Raw genomic sequence first — 10,665 nt, 5'->3', positions numbered from 1 at the left:
TGTAGATTTACTGGTCCCTGAACCACCAGAGGACTTAAATTCTATTGTAATAGAAGAATTTTCTGATGTACAGTCGGAGTTAGACAAACACGATGAAGAATTTCAATGTGATATTGAAAATATAGAGCATAAATTGTTTACTCAGGTCGAGCTTAACGACTTAGTTATGGATCTGAACTGCTTCGCTCTAGGCTAAAAGAAAAGAACTTGTTTGCGACTGGAACTAGCGTTCATGTGTACAGAAAGAGAGAACAGCAATTTTCAAAGTATTTTGAACAAGAAGGTGATTTGGTGTACTGCTCAGACATTCCTGGTCTAATGAGTGAGTTTAGAATTGTGTACAAGAAAGAAGACTGAAGGCTGTTTATTGATTCATCTAAAAATAGTTTAAAGGCTGTTTTACTACACAACGGTAACGTGTATGCTTCTGTACCTGTCGGTCATTTTGTACATATGAAAGAGAGCTACGAAAATCTAGAAATAGTGTTAAATAAAAAAAGTTATTCTGCACATGGTTGTATGTTATTTGGTGATTTGTAAGTAACATGCATGCTCCTTGGTCAGCATGGTGGTTTTACCAAGTTTCCATGTTTCCTGTGTGAATGGGACAGTAAAGCTAGGAATCAACATTGGTGCAAAAAGAACTGGCCTGCTAGAGAGTCTTTAAAGCCTGGCGAAAAGAATATTCTACGCAAAAACCTTGTAGACTCAAAAAACGTGCTCCTACTACCACTATATATTAAGTTAGGCCTCATGGAACAGTTTATAAAGTTTTTGGGCCTTGTTCCAAATATCTCTGTCAGATATTTCAGAAGCTAAATTGAAAGAAGGCGTCTTTACCGGACCTGATGTTGGAAAAATGGTGGTTAACGTTAACTTCGAATCCACAATGACCTCAAATGAAAAAGAAGCATTGGTATCCTTCAAGCAAGTTGTCATCAAGTTCTTGGGAAATGAAAAAGACCCAGAATACGTCTATTGTGTCCAACATGCTAAAAAAGTTTGAAGAGTTAGGATGTTTTATGAGCCTGAAAGTTCACATTTTGAACAGCTACCTCAAATACTTCCCGGACAATTTAATAAATGTTAGTGATGAGCAAGGTAAGCGTTTTCACAAGGATGTGAAAGTGGTGGGAAAACGTTACCAGGACCGCTGAAACACCAACATGATGGAGAATTACGGTTGGTCACTTCACCGGGAAGTTCAGCAAGCGAATCATTGCAGATTTGGATAAAAATCTATAAAGATCAGCTATTAAAATAAAAAAAGTTTTTTGTTGGCATGTGTTTTGAAAAGTTGTTCATTAAAACAGCAATAGAAATAAATATTTTCATCTCAGTGTAAGGAACATATGCTTAAGGCGTTTGATAATGAATGTACAGAGATCAGCTGAGTCTGTTTTTGTTCGTTTCAGGACAGAAAAAGATGCCGAAACGATATGCGCTTTCTTTGCAACTAAAATGGATAGATTTGTATTGATAGGAATCGATTTTTATAGACTGAACCGACAATACCAAGACTAACATTTTTGTGTGTATAATATTGTACAACAATGTCTTCAGTGGAACCTAATACAAATCATAAGCTCCAAAAAGGAAAGAAAGAGAAAACAGAGTGTTAAAGAAAAGATAGTCGCGTCAATTACAAAAATAAATAACATTACTAATACACCCAACGATAGTGTAGTTAGGAAGTAAGAAATGATACCAAAAGAAAATCGAATTAAACAAGGAGAAACCAATTTTCATCACTGAAGCAGAAATTGCTTGTCCTATCTCTTCAGAGTAGCCTATGAGTATTGAATCTTTGGAAGGTTTCAAACCGCCTTTATCTTTATCACACAAATATTTACATGACTCTGCTATCTATAGCAGACGAGATTTGAACACAATTATATTCCTTTGCCTGAATAATTCTGTAGGTTATTTCGTTTCCAAATGTACAAATGGTGATTACTGGTGACTGACTTAACGCAAGGGTGAGCGTTTTATTTTTCACCTTGCAAACTCTCTTTCTAAAGGATATTCTAGTGGAAATAGAACTATAACAAAAAAATTAATCTTGCCTCAAATGAAAGTAACCATTTCGTTTTATGAAATGTTTATAATCAAATAAAAAAGTTATATACAAAAAACTTTACTCTTTATCTTATGTTTGAGTCGAATCGAATCGTAACTTATTCACAGTGACATTAATTCCAACTCTGCCTGAGTAGTTCAGCAAGTTGTTGAAGTTCAAATCCTGGAGAAAAAGGAAGGTTGAAAAGAAAAGACACAATATTGATATTTGTTTGCTCTAAGACACTAAGAAGACAAGTTAATAGGTTCGAAATGTTGTACATCAGAAGCTACAGTACCTGATGTGCAATACCTACAGCAAAACATACCAAGGGTTGCAAAATTCCTGTCCCCGGGACCATACAACAATGATAAGGAAACAAATGACGAAAATGACAATATGTAAGAATATACAATACATACTATGATTATAAATAACGACACAAAATACACATTTAGAAATACGAATGGATCATCGATAATGTAGACATTAATAGACAGGTGGACCTTCAACAAATTCAAGAAGTAAGAGCACTAACATCGACGAAGGTAAAGACACAATAAAACCTGGTTCTCTGCAAATAACAAGTTTGTAGAAAACAATGATGAAGCAGCTTGGAAGAAAATCAATGCAACAGAATCCATAGGGATAAGAGAAGTAGTCATTAACAGAAAGAGAAATACCAAACGGTAGTTCACGAACTCATTTAAAGCATTGGCAAAAGAGAATAATATGTATATATAATTTACATTAACGATAGAACATGTATAAAAGATACAAAACAACCATATACCACAACTAAAAAGGGAATACTGGGAAGCATTCTCAGAAAAACTGGAGGCTGTGGTCAAAAGAGGTATGGAATGTGCTTCATAACCGGAAAATAAGTTACGGAGGAACTAAAAGTGAATAATATTATGGAAGAAGTATAGATCAAGTACTTGGAAAACACATATAATATATTACTAATGCTGAGAATAAGCGAGGAAATAACGCTCTACATTCGTACTATCAGTAATAATCAGTCTGTGATCTCCATCATCCAGTGAACTCCATCATCTTCCAACGCGAGCAGCCATCTTGCTGCAGCAGGAAATTACAAATAGTATAGCTCGTGCTAAGTTGGACATATTGGACAATACACCAGTCCAACAAGATTTTCACAACTTTTCTCTACTCCCGTCGCCGCACTCAATGGCTTCCGCAACTGGGTCTCCAAATGACAGAGACGACATTTTATAAACAGCTATGATTAATACGTTTTCCCAAAGTATGTAAAAAGATTTCATGAAATAAATTCTTAGAAATTAATTACAACAAATTATTTACATTTACCTCAATGAATGGTCGAAGAACACAACAAATCGCCGTAAGTACATGGGGTAGAAACCTCAATATTGTTGTTTCTGGAGCTCGAGACAGGTACTCCAGAGACTTGAATGAATCACCAGTCGCTAAATAGCGTAATGTTATTTCTAATTTTGTAGTTACTGTCCTATTTTGACAACATTTCGTTTACCATTCCAAGTAGTTCATCAAACTATTTACCTGTAATTCTCAAAATATTCTATACGCAGCAGGATCTTCGTTCTTCAGCTCTTTCAGTAAAGTATTTGATGCACCATAATCAGTACGTCTTCCTATCCTCGGTTTCACCCACACGTTTCTCTTATGCACTTTCCATTTTATCGTCTAATTAACTCGTTTTTAATCACTTAAGCTACAACTGTAACTCCCGCTAGAACCAGCACCTCTGACATCTTCAAGACCAACGCTACTAGCAACTTGTTTACAAGCTACTGTGAGTACATTTGGCTAGTTTACAAACTAACTCTCTCAAAAGCCGGCGAGTGTTGTGAAAAGTCGCCGGCAGAACTTTTTCCAGAGCGTTTTTACAAGCAGCCTACGGAGCGGGAGCATCGAGTACACTGGACCAGTTTACGAGCTGCTTGTGAAAAAAAACCGGCTTGTAGCATGTAAACTCGCCCCATGTACTTGAGCCTATAGGAGTTTATACCGTTTATACCGTTTATACAATAGATGGAAACATCAAACACAAAAAGTATAATAAATTCGAATGTAATGAAAACGCTATGAGCAATTAAGACACTCAGCTTCAGGAATAGAATGAGAAGTCAGAATATTGAAGAAGAACTTAGAATTCAGGATGTGGTGAGTTGGATGAGAAAGCTTGGAGAGATTATCTCGACAGAATGGACAAAAACCACCAGACCAATAGATAAACCATGCATATGGAGCCTGTTATACTATGGTGCTCGACCAAAACATCAGTGCGACTCATCAGTGTGCCAAGTGATGTTCGTCAGTGACAGTGGTTTATTTTTACCTCTATAAAAATTTGTGTCAAGTTTATTTCCTTCTGAAATGAGTGACGTTCGTGGTAGCGGAAAGGACAATGACCGGATAATGTAAAAACAGTGAATAAAGACAAAACGCTGAGAAGAAAGAAAGATCGAAAGAACTATGAAAGGTCGTTGATAATAGTAAACAGAAAAGATTGTATTTATGCAGTGGAAAAGAACCCCGGTGTTTGGCACTGTACTATAGAAGAGTACTCAAATAAAACATTCCGTAGAGTACGACATCTGAACACATCATGAAGCGTCCACGTGTTAAGCTAGGTAATCGGCGACGTAGCCTACGACCGTCACTAACCATGTCATCGGCGACGTGGCTAGTGTCGTGGCTTGCCAACGCAGTGTAACAAGGCCCTAACTCTGCACTACCCATTTATAGAAGAGATCTTCAAAGCTCACTAATTTTCTTTGTATTTTCTTATAAAAATAGGTAAAATACAGAAATAAGGTTATAGATAAACGCGCGATCAAAAAATTTCTCTTGAATCTAACTAACTCCAAGTATACCAGCAAATGGTAACTGAATGTACCAATTTCCTATTCGGCAACATTCCAGCAAAAGAATTTATGACTATTAATTAATTAATTAATTTGTAGTTATTATATATTTCTTTCCTTTATTATTTCTACAGAATCCTTCCATAATATCTGAAAAATAAAGGTTTTCTTGGTAGACCAAGCAATTGGTTCAATAAAACTTCGAGAGCTCAGCTCCAGTGGATAGAATGCCACTTGCTGCGCCCTCTATATGAGAAACCACATATTTTGCCAGATAACGAAATTTAATTCTTTCACGAGCTCCGGTAAAGAATACGCAAGGCAATGCAAGCACGTGTAGCCAATTTGATTTATTTTTGGAAGACGTATTGAGCTTCTTAGTTAATAATTTTAGATTTTTAGTTTATCAGTAAACTTACTCAAAACACTGCCTCAATCATGTATTATGAATCCGCGGTTAACTCACAAACTACCTTCCCTTAAGGTGGTTAGGTTCATTCATGAAAGTTTGGATTGCTTAGCAAATTATGGTCTGATATTTGTGCCGGGCTGTCATGGATGGATCTGGATCCCATTAAATTCCACTTCAACTCTTCCTAAACTACAACAGAAAACCACCCATCAATCATGCTTCCATACTCTTCAAACCACTGATTGGCGATTGTTTGAGTGCTGCTAAGCCACTCTCTCAGTAACCGACGAATGACTTGTGAATTTATGGTCGCTCTACGATGTCCAAAGTTCATGACTATATGACCTTGGTCTCATTTAACAAACGCATGTTGACACTGCAGTATAGTGCACAAAGATTGGTTTCTCCTATTCGGAACTTTTCTTATCGATTCAAACTTTTCGAAAGCTAATAATCAAAATTTACGAATTTCAAAATCTAAATGACCACAATGCAGCCATCACAAAAGTTAGCCCTGAAAATTCAATTCTATTAATGAAGATGTAAACAATTTTGAATTATCCGGAATATTTGATGATTTTTACTCTCTTTGTTAGTGAATATCCTTTGCTCAGTTAAAAACTGCTTTGGAAACGACCATAGTTGTCCTGTGAGAATGTCTCTTGTGTGCTGATGAGACTTCTACAGTGAAACGGTTGACCTGTTTTATTTTAGACCAATTTTTCAAGTTTTCTGTTGTGAGTTGTGGTTGGAACAACTAATTGTTGTGGAACTAGAGCCTTTGAAATATATTCGGCTTTTTTATTTGTATTTAAAGTATTTCTTTACTTTGAAGACCATACTTTTCTGTGTAATTTCCGTTTATATTAAGATGCTTATCGTATTGTGGGGACAGCTTTTTATATTCCTTCGTTGCCGTTAACTTACATAATGATTGCAACATAAATAACATTTTTTGAGACAGAAAATTCTTCAGAGAAGGACAAAATCATGTTTTTTTTTTTCATGTTACTGTCATCGGTAAAGGTGATATCAGACGGTTCACTTTTTGGTTCATTCGGAAGAATGATCACTCCACGCTCACAAGACACACACAAAATGACCATAAAATTAACTTTATTTTCTCATTTCCTCGATTATGTCGTCCAACGAAGTTGAGCGCCGTGGAATTCGTCTAATTTGCGATCATTTGATCGAAGAATTTGAAAAAAAGAAGCAAAGAAAAAGTCGACGTTGGTGGGTGCGACCATGGATTGCAAGGAGAAATGTGCTTCAGACTCATTGTTAAAAGAATTAGCAGACGAATATCCTGATTCATACCGCAACCATTTTCGAATGGATAAAAAAAATGTTAAGACCTTTTACAACTTGTCACTCCCTGCTTTACGAAAGGAGATACTTTAATGAGAAAGAGTATATCTGCCCGCATAAAACTTCAAATTATATTGAGGTACCTTGCTACGGTCGATTCTTTTGGAAGTTTGGAATATTTATACAAAGTTCCTCGCAACACAATATCCGAACTCGAGTGAGCGTTCTCTTCGTTTTCATACGTTTCATTTTTCGATTTTTCGTTCATTCGCAGTGCGAGTGATTGATGCCGAATGCCGAAATGCAATCGAAAGTCAGAAATGAATAAAAAGTGGACCGATCGATATCATCTTAATGACTGAAAATCGCTCATTTCATTCTTCAAGTTGAATGCTTGTGGGGTTATCTTTAAAAGTCCAATTCATAATGTTTCCACCATAAATAATTTGGAGATGAATTGCGGTTTATTTGAAGCCTTAAGTATTGAGAAAACGTTTTACGGCACGCACACTCGTTTGGATGATTCCGTAATGGCGTCTGTAGCTTCCCTCTTTCCAACAGATGTAACTAGCTAAACAAGACCGCAGTACTGCAGTAGCATATTCAAAAACAGAAGATGACGATGAAGAAGAAGAAGATGATTAAAATTATAAATTGTAGTTTTTGTACCCTTTATTCCATTTTTTTTACTTTAAATAAAAATAAATGTATTGAATGATATTTTTTACTAAAAATATTAATTCATAATTTATTTATTTTTTTTTTCATTATGTAAGAAGTTATTAATATTAAAATTCAAATAGAATTCCAATATTTTCATTAACAATTCTGCAATTACATGAGCAAAAAAATGTTGTTAAATAAATTACTACTGCATCAAAAGTGGATAGGTTAGGGAAAAAATGATAAATTATAATATAATAGTTAATAAAAATTGACAAATATTTATAATCATTGATTTATCGATAGTTTATCTATATATGGCGCGTTTTCGACCGGAGGCACCGGTTGACTTGAAGTTGGCCCTCACTCGAAAACGGTTCACCGTATGAAACATTTTTTTACACAAAATTTATAGAGAATTTTGTAATCTACAAAATTTATAACAAATACAAATAGCAAAAAACCCATAGGAAATGAGATATTTACAAATAAAGTCCAAAAAACCGAATTTTGTGACCTTTGACCTTGAAATTTAATAGTTGCGTACACCCTACCATATGTAGGTATTGAGACAACTTTTAGGGTGTCAGTATACAAGTATTTACAGATTTACAGCTGAGTATCTCGAATTCCGAGGTGAACTTACTATAATGACTGGGCTAATATGAAAACCAACCTCAAGGATACACTCAACTGCCCGATGGAAATGAAAAAAATCTTAAAGCGACCAATCTGAATGAGAAAATATAAATAATTTACGTATTGTAATAGATTTTGTAACTGTTCTTTATTCAACTTATGTATCATATGATTGTTTTTGTGTGCCAATGAGGCACGTTAAACTGAAATAAAAAAAAGGATTCCTGATGCGACTAATCCATTTATGAACATATTTGCACTGAGGAAACATGGATGTAATCGAGTTATATTTGGCATTAGAATATGTGGTTTAATTTTTTTTATACATAGGTCTGTATATGATTACACAATTTTTTAATAACATGTTTTTGGTATGACTCCTCCCTATTTATTTTATCGTTTTGAAACCCCTCCCTGTTTGAACCAAACCACAACAATTGTTAATTAATACCAACCAATATTTCCTTTATCGAAAGATTAATCTCTACAATATCGTACACCGCAAAACAAATCATTTTATGGACTAGTCCCCACTTGTTACCACGCGTTAAGACATCAATCATGTCATTTTTAATAGACGATATTTTGAATAGTAAAAACGCTATACAGACTCAGGAAAATCACGATATAGAAAGTGTTTCTTCAAATATACCGGCCTTAGAAAAAAATAATGACCAACATGGAGCAATTAATCTCGGTTTTAGTGAACAGAACAGTATTTTACATCAGACTTTATTAAATCGGCTCAATTCACCTTATTTTAGAACTAGTGAACCTCGAGTACCAAGTTTAGACAATTACCAACATTTGTGTTACGATCCGTCCTATTTAAACTATTACAGAAGTTTTTATGAGAGAGGTAAGTTTTTATTTGAACATATAAAATACTCATATTATATAATAGTGTTGAAATTAATAAGAAATGAAGAAATATTTTTATGGAAAAAAGAGCCTGGTTTTAATACCATAGAACTAGCAATACGAATATTTTTTGTACTAAAATTTTGTCTTTTACCAATATTATTCCACAAAAATAGTTTTATAACTGCATGAAACGTTGTTACCTGCTTGGGAAATTTTTTCAATCAATTTTCCTTCATTAATTTTTTACGTGTAGTAATTAAGATCATAAATTAAGTAAATTATTGGACCAAAAACATTGCATCAGTCTCTAACATCATGATTACAGCATATTTCAATGCATCGCACCATTAATGTCGAATAGTAAACTCCAGTTATTGTTTTACTCTTATTCAAAAAATCATCAATCATGATTACTCCATGGAAATCCCAAAAAACTGAAGCAAGACTTTTCGAGCAGATGTTTGGACACGAAACTTCTTGTAGAACCAGAGTGTCGCCATTCCATCGATAGTTGCTTTGTTTCTGGATCGTAGAAATGTACCCAAGTCTCATCCATAGTAACAATTCGGTTTAAGAAGTCTACATCGTTTTCAAATCGAGCACAGATCGAACGCGATGCTTCTACCTTTGCACGCTTTTGGTCAACATTCAAACATTTGGGGATTCATTTTGCAGCAATTTTTCTCATGTCCAAATTGACATGAACTATGTGATGAACGCGTTCAGTGCTTCAGATATCAGTTTTAGCCCAATTCGACGGTCTGATAATATCATGTCATGAACTGCATCGATATATTCGGGGACTGACACAGAAACTGGCCGCCTTCCCGATCGGTCATCATCTTCAATGGAAAATTCACCTCTTTTGAAGCTTGCAGTCCAATTTTTCCCGGCTGCATACGAAGGACATTGATCACCAAGGGTATTAAGCATATCTTCGTAAATCTGCTTATCTCCTAACCCTTTTAAATAGAGGTATTTGATGATGGCTTTCTTTTAATTAATTGCTTAATTCTGGTTTACTTTTTTGACGTCAAACTTTACACTAAAACTTCTAACAAGTTATTGTTCATTGCTATGGATGGAACTGGTAATACATTCTCGTATTCTGAGAGGACAGAAGTTCGGGTTTACTTTATTCTCAGAAAGAAATTGCGAAGAAGCCCATGGCCATGGTAAACAACAGATTCAGTCATCTGACTCGTGTGATTCAGTTCCTTAAGACTGGTTTCCTCCATGTTAAACCAGCTGGTTTTGTATAAAACAAAAATATATTTTTGCCCAACCGTCGGGTGAGGCCTCGTCGCAATCCTATATTATTCTTTTGAATTCGTTGTGCTTTAGTAAAACTAATATTTATGTAGATGTTTCCGCTTAGCATTTTTAGTATTACTGAACGATCTCAATTACATGTTACAGAATGTGTTGAAAATGATAATTGTCCTCACCATTTTACTTTTTTATATTGAGAGCTTTCCAGATATATCTTATTTTTGAAACAACAGTATTCTCATCAAGAACGTATCTCCTACAAAAATATATATATATACTGCCGCCAAATATAGTTTTGTGATTTGAAACAGTATTCTTTGGAGAGGCTTCTGATTTAATTCAGGGATGATTCGTTATCTTATAAAAAAATTTACGTGGACGACGTTTAACGAGGGAGGATGAGATACATGGAGCAATTCACAATTTTTGGAGGATGAGTATGACTGCTAAACGTGTTGAACAGTGTACTTATCATTAAAAATTTCACAAACTTCTTTTTGAGTACTTGTTTTGTCTATTCTTTGAGTCTCAGAAAAATTAGCCATAATTAAATTTAATACGTGCACAAA

The sequence above is a fragment of the Diorhabda carinulata genome, chromosome 5 (genome assembly GCF_026250575.1).
Source record: "Diorhabda carinulata isolate Delta chromosome 5, icDioCari1.1, whole genome shotgun sequence".
Classification (NCBI taxonomy): domain Eukaryota; kingdom Metazoa; phylum Arthropoda; class Insecta; order Coleoptera; family Chrysomelidae; genus Diorhabda; species Diorhabda carinulata.
Note: the sequence above shows the minus strand (reverse complement) of the source record.